The sequence below is a fragment of the Hipposideros armiger genome, unplaced genomic scaffold (genome assembly GCF_001890085.2).
Source record: "Hipposideros armiger isolate ML-2016 unplaced genomic scaffold, ASM189008v1 scaffold_144, whole genome shotgun sequence".
Taxonomy (NCBI): domain Eukaryota; kingdom Metazoa; phylum Chordata; class Mammalia; order Chiroptera; family Hipposideridae; genus Hipposideros; species Hipposideros armiger.
In genome coordinates this window covers 2,532,233-2,546,564 of record NW_017731494.1, presented here as the reverse complement: position 1 = coordinate 2,546,564, position 14,332 = coordinate 2,532,233, and the positions used below count along the sequence as shown (strand labels likewise).

The window sequence follows — 14,332 nt, the reverse complement described above, 5'->3', positions numbered from 1 at the left end:
CCTAATTTATTGAGTATGTTGCATCCCAGTCAATATTGACTTGTGGCACAGTTGCAGAAGGCAGTTACTCAAACCAAAGCCTCCCATCAAAGAAAGGGAGGTTCATGTAATTATATCAATAAGATTTGCCAAGTAAAAGAAGAAAAGAGTGTGTTTTACTAGATAGAGAAAAAAATGCATTTGGTTTTATGACTTTCCTACCTTAATTTTTCAATGACTGTCTAATTCAAATTTCAGCCATCTTTATGGGCATCCTTTTCAGCAGTCTTCGCTCTATCAGTTTGAATTGAGTAACCTTGGAAGTACCAATAATTGCAACATTTCTTTCAATGGTAGTTATTGCCATGGAGGGAGTCACGTCAGATTCAAAGCTGAGTTTTGGGTACTTTGGTGACATGGTGTTGGATGACACTCCTCTCTCTAGGAGTCTATCTTTGTAATTATTCATCCTAAGGGGGTGTTGAGAAATTTTTCTGAAAAAAACAACACACAAAAAACAAAAAACAACTTAAGTGTAACTCACACTTGGGGGTCAGATATTGTCTGGTACGTTTGGTCGATTTGAGTTTGGAAATAGAGGCACAAGATGACAAATTTTGTGAAGCCAGGTGGAATCCCTGAAACTGAATTCACTATAAAGAAAATGTTTAGCAGAAGAAGTCAGACTCAGGTACAGACCAAAGGTTGGAGGGTCTGTGAGAATGAAAGATGTATTCAAGGGTGGCAGCTGATACTAAAAACCAGGCCTAATAAAACCACCTTGTGTATCAGTCCAAGGAGAAAGGAAAGCAAAGCTGTCTCACTATTTTTGCAACCCTGAGTCCCAGGACCCTGCTGTTTTTCCAGTCCCCAAGGAGGGCATAACAGACAGGGCTGTTATGCTACCTGCCACTCTTTATAGCATTACTGTCCAGGAAGAACCTAGGGCTGAAAAAAGTACAGTAGGAGGAGTGTGGTCTGCAGCATTCTGGTGTGGCTAACAGTGTCACCAATGTGGGAATCGGGGTGTGATGACCAGAACTGATGTATATGACATCCTGAGTGATTCTGACATGCCGGGCAATGTGGGGAGGGAGAGCACTCTGAAAGGGCCTGGAGTCCCTTCAAGTGACTGACAATGTGACATTACTTGTACTCACAGCTAAGAGTCAAGGAACGTTTGGGTGAATATTATTTATCATTTTATTAGTAGTATTGTTGATAACCTTTATAGGACAGGTCTTGATAACCAAGACCCAACTGAAGCATAACTTCAATTCATGCCTCCATTCCAAATTATGTAATAGAAATTGTATGCACACACCCACACGCAGGTTTACTCATCCTATAACTTTTGGACAGCTTTATTTCTTAAGAAGTCAGATGAGATGTTTCTGTGCATTGTGTTCTTTTGCTAGCCGTCATGATGTTATACAATGAAGTCAGGTGAATGCTTATAAGAGATAGACTATACCCAGCAGAAGAGCAAGGAGTTTGGATGTGAGGCAAGATACAATGGAGGGAAAAGATTCATAGATACTGTAAAATAATTTTTTTAATAATAAAAACTATAGCTATTAAAGTACAGGGAATATTTTCCAATGTATATCATATGTCTACTAAGGACTCAACAACATCAATAGAACATTTAACATTTACCAGACAGATACGCCTGAAACTGTGCTAGGTCGTGAGATACAAAGATAATTAAGACACAGACTCTGCCATGAAGGAGATTCGAAATTAAAAGGGAACAAATAGCTGCAATAAATAATATAATAGCATTGATACGTGATGTGAAGGAAAGAGTGAGTAACAACTTTTGGGAAAATGGGTCGGGACAGCTTCTCAGAGGGAGGCTCTTTAGCCTGGGTTTGGAAGGTGTCAGTAAGGTAAGCCATATCAGGGGAAACTATGCGTACGTGAAATCAAGGATGCATCAAACAGAATTTTATTCACCTGATGGAAGTTTCTGCAGTTTTTCCTGTGGGTTATTTAAAGAGCCACAAGAAAGCTAGTGTAACAAGAATGTAGGGAGCATTTCGGAGAGTGCTGAGGGATAAAGTTGGAGAAGTGAGCTTTAATCAAGTCACTGAGAGCCATGGTAAGGGAGTTAAGATTTCCTCCTGGAGGCACTGGGAAACCACTGAGGTGTTTAAGTCGAGTGACGTATTCAGATTCACGAATTAAAAAATAAAAAATAGCCCTACCTGGCACCCTTGTAAATGACTCCCTTTTTAATCTTGGTCCCACTTCTTTATGGAACCATTTGTCATATGCTCATTTGCATGGAACATGGTCACCTTTTCTAATTTGTGATCATCTTAGCCCTTTTGATATTATAAATGTTGGTGGTTGAAAAATAGATTTCATGAGTCCAGTCTTTCATTATATTGTTATAATGATTTTTGGCAAGATAAAAGTGTTTCAAAGTTGAGTTATACATAGGTTCTAAAATCTAAGATCATTTTTGAAACAGTGGCGATGTGGCTTGTTGGTAGAATCAAGTGTCTTAGTATGTGTGGTGGTAAATGTGATCTCTTGGTTTTTCCAATACAGTGAGGATGGTATGAAAGGAGAAGGGTTTTAGAGCTTTCCATGGTAGAAGGAAGAGTCTGTATCTGGGTGAGTTTACTGTGACACATGGGAATGCATAGCCCACTTCCCCAATTCAGGGAATGATGTTTAAGGCTGTGCTTTTGAAGAAGACATAGCTTGCTTTATAAAACACTAAATAGCAAAAATAAATGGGTACTTGAAGTAAATTAGCCTAGAATCACAAATTTCTAATTCAGAATGTTTCTGATTTAGAGAGAAGTAAGCTTATAAAATGCAGTTACACTGATTACCATTTTTATACTGACCACAGTTGGAATAGTTATATAGGACTTTTTGCCGGCATTGTGAACAAGTTAAGGCTTCAAATATCTGCTGCGCAGTGCCTGCCTATTGTGGGCATTCAATAAACACGTAGTTAAATCATAGTAGCTCTCACTGTGATAAATTGCTTTCTTAAGCTGGATACTTTTGTTTAATATCCACAGTATTTACAAAACCCGTTGGAACTTTTTGATGATGGGGAAGTAGTGTGGGGGAGTTACTAAGTACTATTGTAAAGAAGTATCCATATTTTCTTACAAACTCTTTTCACATCCAGCACTGTTAATATTTGTAATTAGATCCCTGTCACGCTTCTAGAACTCATTTGGTTCCACAATTATTTCAACAAACATTCCTTCAGCACCTACTCAGTGCAAGGCACTGAGACACATGTGAAGAACACACTTGTTGGTATTGGTTTTAGTGTTCTGTATACATACAGGTTTCAGTTGCTTAATATGTAAGTACAGAGTCTTTTATTATCTGAGAGCAGAGTTCACTTTTTTCTGATCCTCTCCCTTCTTTTTTTCCCCCGGCACTATCCAAATTCTAGTATATTGATACACCTGAAACATATAATGTTATTAACTAATGTGACCCCAATAAGTTAAAAAAAATTCTAGTACACTGAATTCCAGTTCCATATCAGGAAATTGCAAGTCACTTTAATTGAGACTACTTAGAAAACAGAAGTAATTGGGGGGTTAGGAAAAGGGATGTAAGAAAAGGTGAGTGGTAGTTCAGCTTTATGGCTAAGAGCTCGGGCTCTGATGTCAGACTTGGGTTTGAATCCTCCCCTTGTTACTCACTAGTTTTGGGACTTTGGATGAGAAACTAAACCTCTGGAAACCTCCATTTTCTCATCCATTAAATTGAAGATAATACTATCGGGTTGTCGGAAAAGTCATGACGCATTTTTGCAAGGAAAAACAGAAGAAATACGTCATGACTTTTCCAACAACCCAATAATATATATAGCAGAAGGTGACATTAAGTGTTGAATGGACTCATGCATACAAAACTTAGCACATTTTACCACCTGATAGATGTTAGGGATTGCTATATAGACATGAATATAGGAGGAAGTTTTTCCAGTAAAATTTTGGAAGAGGTAAGGAAAGCTGAGGCAGCAACTCCTGCCTTAGCACTACATTCTTTCCTTCATTACAACCGTGAGAACTCAGCTGTGTTTCAGAGGGTCCTTTGGCCAAAATAACTTCTGAAAAGAACCCAAGATATATTAACATGTGTATTACAAAAAGAGTTTGTGAGATAGCTCTTCAGTTGTGCAAAATAGGTCAGCATTACAGAGAGACGTTTGAGTGGCCGCTTTTACATTTCTGTGTCCCTGAAATCATGGTGTAAGCTGAGATAACAGGAATTAGAGCTCTAGGTTCTAAAAATCAGGAAGGACCAGACACATTTAAATGATGCCCCCTCAGCATGCAAGGTATTTGCAATAAAGCAGATAATCTTATAATTTATTGTTTATAAGATTAAAATTATAGTTTATAATTTTCTTATTGAAAATTAGGGAACGTGGTTTCAAAAGTTCATAGTGATCAAGGGATGAAAAAGGAAATTAATTATATGGTATTCAGTCATTAATTTAAGATGTCAAATGGCATTAACAATTTAATTCATGTGCTGTCTTTGTCTTCATACTGGTTAAAACAGAAGGTCTGTGAGAGCTTTCTTAGAGTTTCCCATTAGCTCATGTTCTCAAAAAAATAGTTCTTCAGTAAGGTCTCAATTTCCTTTTCTTTCATGTACTCTTTTGTGAAGGAAGCTTAACAAAATTTTGCTCTTGGAAGTGGGAGAAGATGCACTCTGCTTTCTGTAGGAGGCACTATTTTGTGTATTTGAGCCCATTTCCCAAATGTTCAGTAGGTATGAGTGGCGCCACCAATGGATATACATGTGCATCCAGTGATCACTTGAAAACCACACCTATGAGCTTATAATTGCTAACATTAACAAACAACAGGTACAAAGAGGCTTTCTACCAAAAAATGCATGCCATTCTATGTGTTTTATATAATCTGCTTAAAATTCAGCTTAGCATATCTATAATATACAGCATGAAACATCACCTATTTTGAACTTAGTATTATGCATAATGTATTCATAAGAATTATAATGTTTTTAGAATTTATTTTCAGATCAAAGGGTAAAACTATTAAGATGCACAAAAATGGTTAGCCTTCTGTAAGAACCCTGAAAAATGATTGAAGACATGCCAATGAGAGACTGGAGGAGAGAGCAAATAGCCTAGGAGACCAAGCCAGAATTATAAGATGACATAGACAAAGAACATAGAAAACGAGAAGATTGGTTGAAAATTGGGGGACGGGGTGGGGGAGGAAAGTAATACAGGAATTATACAACAGAGGCATTGGATTCAAGTAACTAAAAGCTATAATTAAAGTAGAAGCTGAAAGTATTTCAAATATGTATTATGACAATGAGGAGTGTAATTTCAGATATTAGGGCCCTGTGTTTAACATATCAACAAATACAATATTTAATTCCTAATTATAAAAATCTTCAAGAATGTATGTTAGTTACGATATATTTCCACTAAATAATTATGTTCCCCGAGGGCACTGGGTATAATGGAAGTGGGTCTGACAACTTACTTTTGAAAATGGAGCCCTTCCTTAGTTATAGGAATAGATTAGAATGTTTCTCCTCTCCTGCTTGCAGAAACCCCTGAGTTGTTTTCTTTGCGAACACTGGATATTTAATTGTTTTATCCAAGTGAAGGATGTACATTTTTTCAGGCAAGGACTTACCTGGCTGATTATTTGGTCAGAAGCTCAGTAGCAGCAGCAGCAGCAGCAGCACCTGAGTTAGAAATGCAAAGTCTCTGTTCCACCCAAGACCTACTGAATGAGAAATTCTGAGGGTGGGACCAAACCAAAGCTTAAGAATGATTGTCCTAAAGGGTGGCACTTCAACTATGCTGGTCAGATGTCAGATAAGGAAGGACAATATGGTGATACATGTGTGGCATATTTAATACACTTTGGGAAACGTGTGCAAACCTAAATCAAAGGCCTTCTCTATGAAACATTCCACGATCACATTAATGAAAATGAAACAATATTTCCTCTATTCTACTACTATAGGAATTTCCCCCATTAGGATAGGGCCAGTTTCTTATGCATTTTTGTTTTTCTTGTAGTGCACAGCATGTCACCGTGTAACTGATATGTTTAAAAGTTAAAATGAAATTGAATGAATCCCTACAGGTAAACACATTTATTGCACTGTGTTCAAATTTCTATTTTAGAGTGGAATTCAAGCATTATAGTAAAGAGGCAAAGAGAGTACATGTGTATATAAGATAAAAAGGAGAAAAGGGAAGCTTGGAGAGAGCCGGATAGGAGGAAGCGTCGGGGAAAGACTGAGGGGTGTAACCTACCTTTACCCCTGAGTATCAATTTTCTTTTGACTTTTTGGTACATGTCCAAATTAGTTATTAGTTATTTCATAGAGCTGTAGTAAGATTTTTTTTCAGTTAAATTTTAAAATTTAATTTAATTTCAAAATTCTTTGGATTTCACTGAGCACGGTGCTTGGAACTCCTGGAATAGGGCTGAAAAAACTTCCTGCTTTAAAGGAACTTCTAGTCTAGGACAATTTCTCAACCTTGGCACTACTATTATAGTATTTAGGGCCACATGCTTTGTGTGGGGGCTGTCCTTTGCACTGTAGGATGTTTAGCGCATTCCTGGGCTCTACCCAGTAGATGCCAGTAGCACCCCTATCCACAACCGTGACAATCAAAAGTGTTTCCAGATATTGCCAAATGCCCCTGAGGGGCAAAGTCTCCTCCAGTTGTGAACCACTGTGTTAGTGGAAGAAACAGGCAAAATGCAGAAGTTTCTCACACACCACGATAAGTGCCATTACACCAAAGGGCTGACAGGGGTACAGTGAAGAGACACCTCACCAAGACGGGGGGTGGGGAAGTTAGGAAGACTTTGGGAAGGAAATACACTGGAGTAGAATCTTGAAAACTGGGCAGCAGCCTGTGGGAGAACAGAGGAGGAGGAGAAAAAAGGAGGGATGAAGAACAAGGAGTGATGGGGGATTCTTTGTTCCAGGCTGAGGGCACAGAATGAGGAAATGCACAGAGGCCTGAACCAGGGTGTTATATTAAGGGACCTAGAAGCTGATAAGTGATGTGTTACCCAAGCGTAAAGTGCAAAGGGGGCGGGGATAGTGGGCTTTGCAGCCCAAGGCTACAAGAACACATTTTTCATAGCCCAAGGTCAGTCTTCTATTACCCTTTACAGAGAGGTTATAATTATCCATTTTTCTCTTGTCATGTCCTGGGAGCCCATTAAATACTTGCCACTATACTTGGTCCCAAGAGTTAATAGACTGTAGCATCTTTTATTTCTTCACCTAGCACTGAAATCAGTTGAGCTTTTGCCAGATCTCAGATATGTTTTTCTTCAAGTTAGGGGCAGGAACATTTTTATTTTTATTTTTTTAAAGATTTTATTGGGGAATTGGGGGAGGGGAACAGACAAGTTGCTGTCGTTTTGTTCTTCAGTCTAGTTGTGGAGGATGTTTCTTCACTGGCCCATGTTGGTATTATCATTGTGCTCTTCCCAGGTGAGGCAGATTGGCCGCTGGCCTCTGGATGGCCACACACGGTAGCTTATGGCAGCCCACTGCAGCAGGGGCTGCAGCCCACGCCATCGCCGGCGACCCACAGCAGCCCAGTTCCAGGTTGAGCCATTGTTCAGCATCTTAGCTGTAGAGGGCAGTGTCACTGGCCCTCATATGTGGGATCTGAACTGGGGCCCTGCTGCTCAGAGCTGGCATCCCAAGCCAACTCTTAACCAATGCGCCACTCGGCCGGCCCAGGGCAGGAACATTTAAAAAGATGTGTAACATTTGAAAACAGAGAGGAAAATAGCTTTAGCAATTCGTTTTTTATTCAATCTCAAACTTTTCATAAAGGTAAAAAACAGTTTTAAGGATATTGTCATCATTTTATCTGAGCTCTTTTGATTTCCTGTGAGCCCTTGGAAAACAAGTTCAGTGTCATTTTAATGCCTGATGTATAGAAGATGCTTGATCAACATTTGTTGGATAAACACACTTACATTTGTTATTAGTAACACAATAGTAACAACATTTGATCTTAGTCTATTTGAACTGCTATAACAAAACACCATAGACTGAGTAGTTTATAAACAACAGAAATTTATTTTTCACAGTTTTGGAAGCCGGGTCATTCAAGATCAAGGTGCTGGCAGATTCAGTGTCTGGCACTGCCCCACTTTCTCGTTCATAAATAGCTGTCTTTTCGCTGTAACGTCACATGGCAGAAGGGGCAAGAGGTCTGAGGGGTGTCTTCTATGAGAGAAGAGGGCTCTGCTCTCATGACTTAACCACCTCCCAAAGGCCCTATCTCCAAATACCATCACATTAGGTTTCAACATAACATTTTGAAGGGACACAAACATTCAGTCTACAATATGTCTGTAGAGCACAATACATGATACACTTCTCAAGGATGTGATCTCATTGGATGACTACAACACCTCAATGAAGTAAGCAAGGAATTGTTTTTAACTTCATTACAAGTTGTGTCTTATCCTTGACCCAGTATTACCCAAGCCATGCTTTCCTGCATCTACACTGAGAGAAGACTGGTAACAGAAACATTTTGCATCTCATACAAGTGCTTATTCGTATGGTAGATAAAGGATAAAGAGGTTAGACATTATAGGTTTAAATTTTCAACTATTTTAAAGTCCTAGAATCATAAAGCAATAAAGGAGGGAAGAGACGTAAGAGGCAAACTTTTTGATTTCACAGTTGAGGAAACTAAGGTCACAGAGCTACTCAGTGTGTAGAGCCACAGTTATAACCCATGTCTCTGGACTCCTGTGTTTGGGTGGACACATCAGGATTTACTAACAGATGGCTTACCTGAACATCCTGTGTCTCTCTAAGGAGCCGACCACCACACATCTGCACAGCAGAAGCCCGGATTGTGGGGGTTTCTCTCGTAGTTTGTCTTCTGTATATAGATATGTTCCAGAAGAAGGCAGGCTTCGAGGACATAAGAACTAACACATTCAAAAAATTATGTGTATGCCTGTTCTTTCATACCAATATCGAACGATGCTATCTAGGTGTTTTATTTTTCCCAGGAAAGGAAGCAAAGGTCCAGAGAGGTTAAATTTTGCATAGGATTTTGTTAGCCAAGTCAACATCTGTGTGCTTCCTAGCAATGAGTCATCTCTATTCCTTATAAGTAGGGCAGGAGGGCAGCTGGAATTTCCCAGCTCACTCCTAGCTCGCTGCTTCCTGCCTCTGCTGCTCTTTTTCCTCTGTGGCACAACTTCATTTGCATAAAAGTGGAACAGATACTACCTGGGGTAGTTGTCTGGACTGACTCACATGCCTTAGGCTTGTGTTATGATAAATTTAGGGCAAAACAAATGTCTAACTTTAACAACAGTGTGAATAATTAAATCTCTTCCCAAGTTGCATTGCTCAATACTCCACCCAGAAAGGAACACTGACCACTCTCAGCCTATCAGAGGCCAGCTGTGGTTGACAAATGCAAAGCTTGTCATGGGTGACGAAACTCAGTGGGTAGGTCATTGCTGAAAGAAAAATACTTTGAGCTGTCATGCTGCTTTCCTTGCTCACATTAAAAAAGAAAAAAATCCTTAAAACCAAAAACAAGTAAACATTGTACTAAGTATCACTCACCAGTCTTGCTTGTTCCTCAACCTTGAAAGCATGAGGCCCTCTTGTAGGAGTGTATGTGAGTCTGTGTGTTCTCTTGTAGAATGTGGCAACCTTGAGACTAGAAGGAAAGGATCTTGTTGAAGACCCATTAAATTCCGATTGCTGTTAGCACACCTGGGGCTAGTAATTTTACTAATAATTGTCACTCCAATAAATTTTAATTTAAAAAAATAATAACATACTCCCTTGCACACCTGTTCTTTTTGCATTCCATGTGTACAACTTGAATTATCCAGTGGCCTTGTTTTGAGGAAATTCATCCTATCTTATTGACCCTCTCATTATCTTGGTCAACGGGGAGCACAGAATAAATGCGCCACAGATACTGCTGAAACTAAACGAGCTCTATGAATTCAAAGTTTTAGGATGCCACTTACTTATGCAATCCTTGTTCTCCAAAACTTTACCTGCCATGGGAAAATTCAAGAGCTTGTAGAGTCACAGCAGGATTAAACTCTAGCATTCATTCATTTTATAATTGGCATTTGGACCCTAAGAGCTTTCTTTCCCTCTCTGTTTCTTAAAAACAGAGTCAAATAAGACAAAGCAAAAACAAAAAAAAACTGAACAAAACACCTGTGACTTAAAAAAAAAACACACAAAAGAGCCAAAAAATAATGAGTGAGTCTCTAGTCTAGACCAGTAGATGTGGCTAACACCTGTGGGCCCAGGGCACAAATGTGGATGGGGAGAGAGAATAGAGAGGACCCTTTTCTTTTCCTAGTTCTGCACTTGTCCTAGCATGAGAAGCTTGCAGAGCACATGTAATCAGCCCAGCAGTCAAGTCTAAGCTCCATGCCCACCAAGCCCCTTGAAAAATACTTGGTTTGGGGTTTTGCACTCGCATGGCCCACCCATGGGAGAATAGACTAGGGGAAGAAGTCCATTCAGGGCCTGGAATTGGTCTTACTATCGTTTGGACAGAGAATCCAGGGTCTTGAGTACGAGGAGCATGGCCTGGGTGGGGGTGCTTGTGTATCAGGTGGGCATGGAGTCCTGTGTTGGGCATGTTCCCTTGACCCCTAGGGACGCCTTGGCCCGGTGAGGAACCTGGCTAGAAGAAGGTTCTCTGAAGTCAGGCCCCAGGACAGGATTCCCAGTTGCTCAGATATATGGGTAGTTCTGCTAAAAACGGCACCCTAAGAACTTGTTTAAAATTCAAATTCCTGGATTCTACTTCCAGATATTCTTTTTTTTTTTTTTAAGATTTTATTGGGGAATTAGGGGAGGGGAACAGACACGTTGCTGTCCTTTTGTTCTTCAGTCTAGTTGCAGAGGACGTCGCTTCACTGGCCCAAGTTGGTGCCATCACTGCGCTCTTCCTGGGTGAGGCAGTCACTCGCTGGCCATTGGACAGCCGCTCACGGCAGCTCACGAAAGCTCTCGCCCGCTGCTGGCCAGCCCCACTGCAGCCTATGCCATAACCAACACTCCACTCAGCCGGCCCTACTTCCAGATATTCTGATGTAGCAGCTCTGTGGTAGGGCCCAGCAATCTGTTTGTGTAACCAGAGGTGGATATTCTGATGTTTCCTGGTTTGGCTCTGCTCATCGGGGGGGATGTTTACCATCAGGAGAGAGGACTCTTTCCTCTGCCCTCCTCCACACTCGCCCTCCCTCTGCCAAGCCCTGAGTGACTCACACTCCTGTTGCTGGATTCCCTTTGTTGTGGTTGCCAGCACCACTGCTGTGCCTTTTGCAGACATTGCCTGCTCCCTCTATGCCAGCACAGGTTCTGCTTCCTTGCTGCCACCACTGTTGTTTGTTCTGTCCGTCGCTTGTCGTAAGAGAACTTGTTATTGTTCCTGTTGCCACTGCTGCTTCTGTGGCAGGAAGAAAGGGCTTCTATGTATGTCAGCTAGACGTAGAAGCTCTGTCACTAAGGGACAATGGGACTCCTCCCCCCTTAAATATGACCTTGTGGTTCCCACCCCTCTAGATAATTCTTGCACCTGTTCTCTGAGACCTGAGAATAGGCCCATGTCCTTTAGTAGAACTTAGGGAAGCCCTTCCATCCTCCAAAAGGTTCTGAACCTGAGTACCCAAGACTTGGCTCTCAGCCCTAATGTCTTTCTCCTCTCTTCTTTCAGGGAGTTTGCATCACTTCCTACATTTCCTGGGTTCCTGAGGCAGGTAAGCCTGCAAACTGAGCTTCAGTATGACCTTGGTCACATTTACATGATAGATTTCATACAGAATTAGATAAATAATTGCAAAATCACTCCTTACTATTTTAGTGAACTTGTAAAAGACTGGTGAGAAGCATGAAGGCTGGACGAGGGCAAAAATTATATAATTATGCACTTATTTAAAGATATAACAAAATATGGTTCCAGAACACCAAAAAGTTAGTTAGAAGATATTTTTGTGTTAAACCAAAATTCACATGACTTTGTGAATAATAAATTCTGCTGTGGTAAACCTGTGCACATAAAATAATGTTTGTGCATTGTATATAATATATGTGTATATAAATGTAATTAATAATCATATCATATATATAATTAATACAATTATAATATAAATAATAGAATAATATAAATATAATACATTTGTCAAAATTTTTGGCTTCATATATTGTAAAATAATATTTTGAGATATTCATTTAAATTTGTTCCCAGGTTGATTTTCTTCTTTTTTGCCTTTACTATGTTTTATTAGTGGCATTCATTGCTTCTGGGAAGAAGTGACCTATCAGATCATTTAACAGAGAATCACATGTTTGTCCTTTGAATAGTAGATCCACTGGTCTGGGTATAAGAGAGAAAATTTAGAATAAAACTATCAGATTAAACCAGTTCTTTCCACCTGCAGCTAGATAACAATTTATAGGAGAAAGGAGAGAATCGGGAGAGAGTGAAGACTTGGATCCCTGATAAGGGTTCTGTGCAAGTTCTGAGGGTAGAGGATAAGAGATACTCCCCGCACCCCTCCCCTCTCCACTGTAGGTTTTGGGATTAAAGGCCAAAGAGGCCCATAATATAGGGTCTGGCAGAAGTCAGGATTTCTACATGATCACCATGAAGTGGGAATAAGGAAAATATCACTGATGTGCATCTCGACAGGTGGGTATGAGACCGCCTCATGGAGTTTCTTCAAAGCCCAGGGCAGTAGGAGAGCAGCACAATATTTTATGTGGCTGAGAGCTGCGTAGTCATGGAAGAGAGTGTCAGAGCTAAATGATCTTGCAGGAGAAAATAATAGGGTACAGCAGGGACAGTTGATCCTGTGTTGAGCAACAACTAAAGATCAGGTGGGAATGAAAATGTATAAGTGGACGCAGCCAAGATATACTCGTATGATTGCCCACAACTGATGTTTCTTTCTTGATTTTTACTAATCATTTTGCAGTATGTATTTCTGCAGCATAGTCTGATGCTAAATGCTATATTTCTTCAGTTCCAGTATAATCTCAGTGGTTGTCTCTTCAAATAATGCCTCTGCCCCACTATCTTTCTGTCATCTGAGATTCCAATGAAATGCATGTAAGGTCTTCTGAATGTGTTTTCTATGCCACTTACTTCCTATCTGTATTTCTTATCTTCATGTCTTTGTGTTTCATTCTGGATAATTTCTTGTGACCTATCTTTCAGTTCAGTAATACTTTTTTCAGCGTTGTCTAGTATACTGTGAAGTTTGTTTATTGAATTCTTTATTTCAGTTATCCAGTTTTTCTGTTCTAGGATATCTAATTTGCCACCTGTTTTCTGTTTTCCGCAGAATTTTTAAGCTTGACTTTTATCTCCTTGAACTTAGCAAATACAGCTGTTGATATCTTGATTGAATAATTCCAATATCTGGAGCGTCTGGAGTCTATTTTTGTTGTCCATGGTTTACATTCATATTATCTGGTCTCCACATAGGCCTGGATAGTTTGATTGTATGCTAGACATTTTTTTGGCAAATAATTTCCCAAACATAATGTACACAAATAAATTTCAAGACTAGAATTATGTTTTGTCCACCAAAGAGGATATTTATTGCTTTAGCCAAGTGCCTGGGTACACTAATAATTCAAACCAACCTTAATCCAAGTTCCAGGTTTGATATTCTCCAGGTCATCTAGCATACCTGTAGTTCATAAAAGGAATAGTTTACTTCTGGCCTACTCTTACTTTTAGGATATAGCTCTTTGGGCTACCAGTCCAAACTGAGTGATAGTTTATGGAATTCCTACCTTGCCTGGCTCTACACACTGATTTTTCTCTTCCCAGCTCTGTAAAGATACCAGAAGTACAACTCAGCCTCTTGGCCGCCTCTCTCCAACTGTCAAATACTTCCAATTCAAAAGTGGCTCCAAGTACCAAGCTTACCTATTTGGATTTCCATCCCTTCTGTACTTGGGACTGATAATTATTGGGTTGTTGGAAAAGTCATGATGTATTTTTTTCTATGTTTTTCATTGCAAAAATGCATCATGACTTTTCTGACAACCCAATAATTCCTCATATCATATTGACCCTTTGATGCTTCCAAGATTTTTGTCTCTTAAAATGTCATCAAGGTTTCTTAGTCATCTTTTGAGAGAGAATTGTTTCACATTACCTAATCTGCCAGCAGAAGCAGAAGTAAGTTTTGATTAAAAATGCTTTACTGGGGCCGGCCGAGTGGCGCGATGGTTAAGAACTCGCTTGGGATGCCAGAGGGCCCCGGTTCGGATCCCACATATGAGGGCCAGTGACACT

The 14,332-nt window shown here is 39.9% G+C and overlaps 1 protein-coding gene across 1 annotated transcript in view; it reads left to right on the top strand.

Annotated features, from left to right (window-relative positions):
• The first annotated feature begins 11,383 nt into the window (after positions 1-11,383).
• TMC1 (transmembrane channel like 1) overlaps positions 11,384-14,332 on the top strand; it is a 219,104-nt gene continuing 216,155 nt past the window's right edge. The window contains exons 1-2 of the mRNA XM_019650663.1: positions 11,384-11,430; positions 11,738-11,780. The gene's annotated coding sequence lies outside the window, so the exon portion shown is untranslated. The remainder of the gene's footprint in view (positions 11,431-11,737; positions 11,781-14,332) is intronic.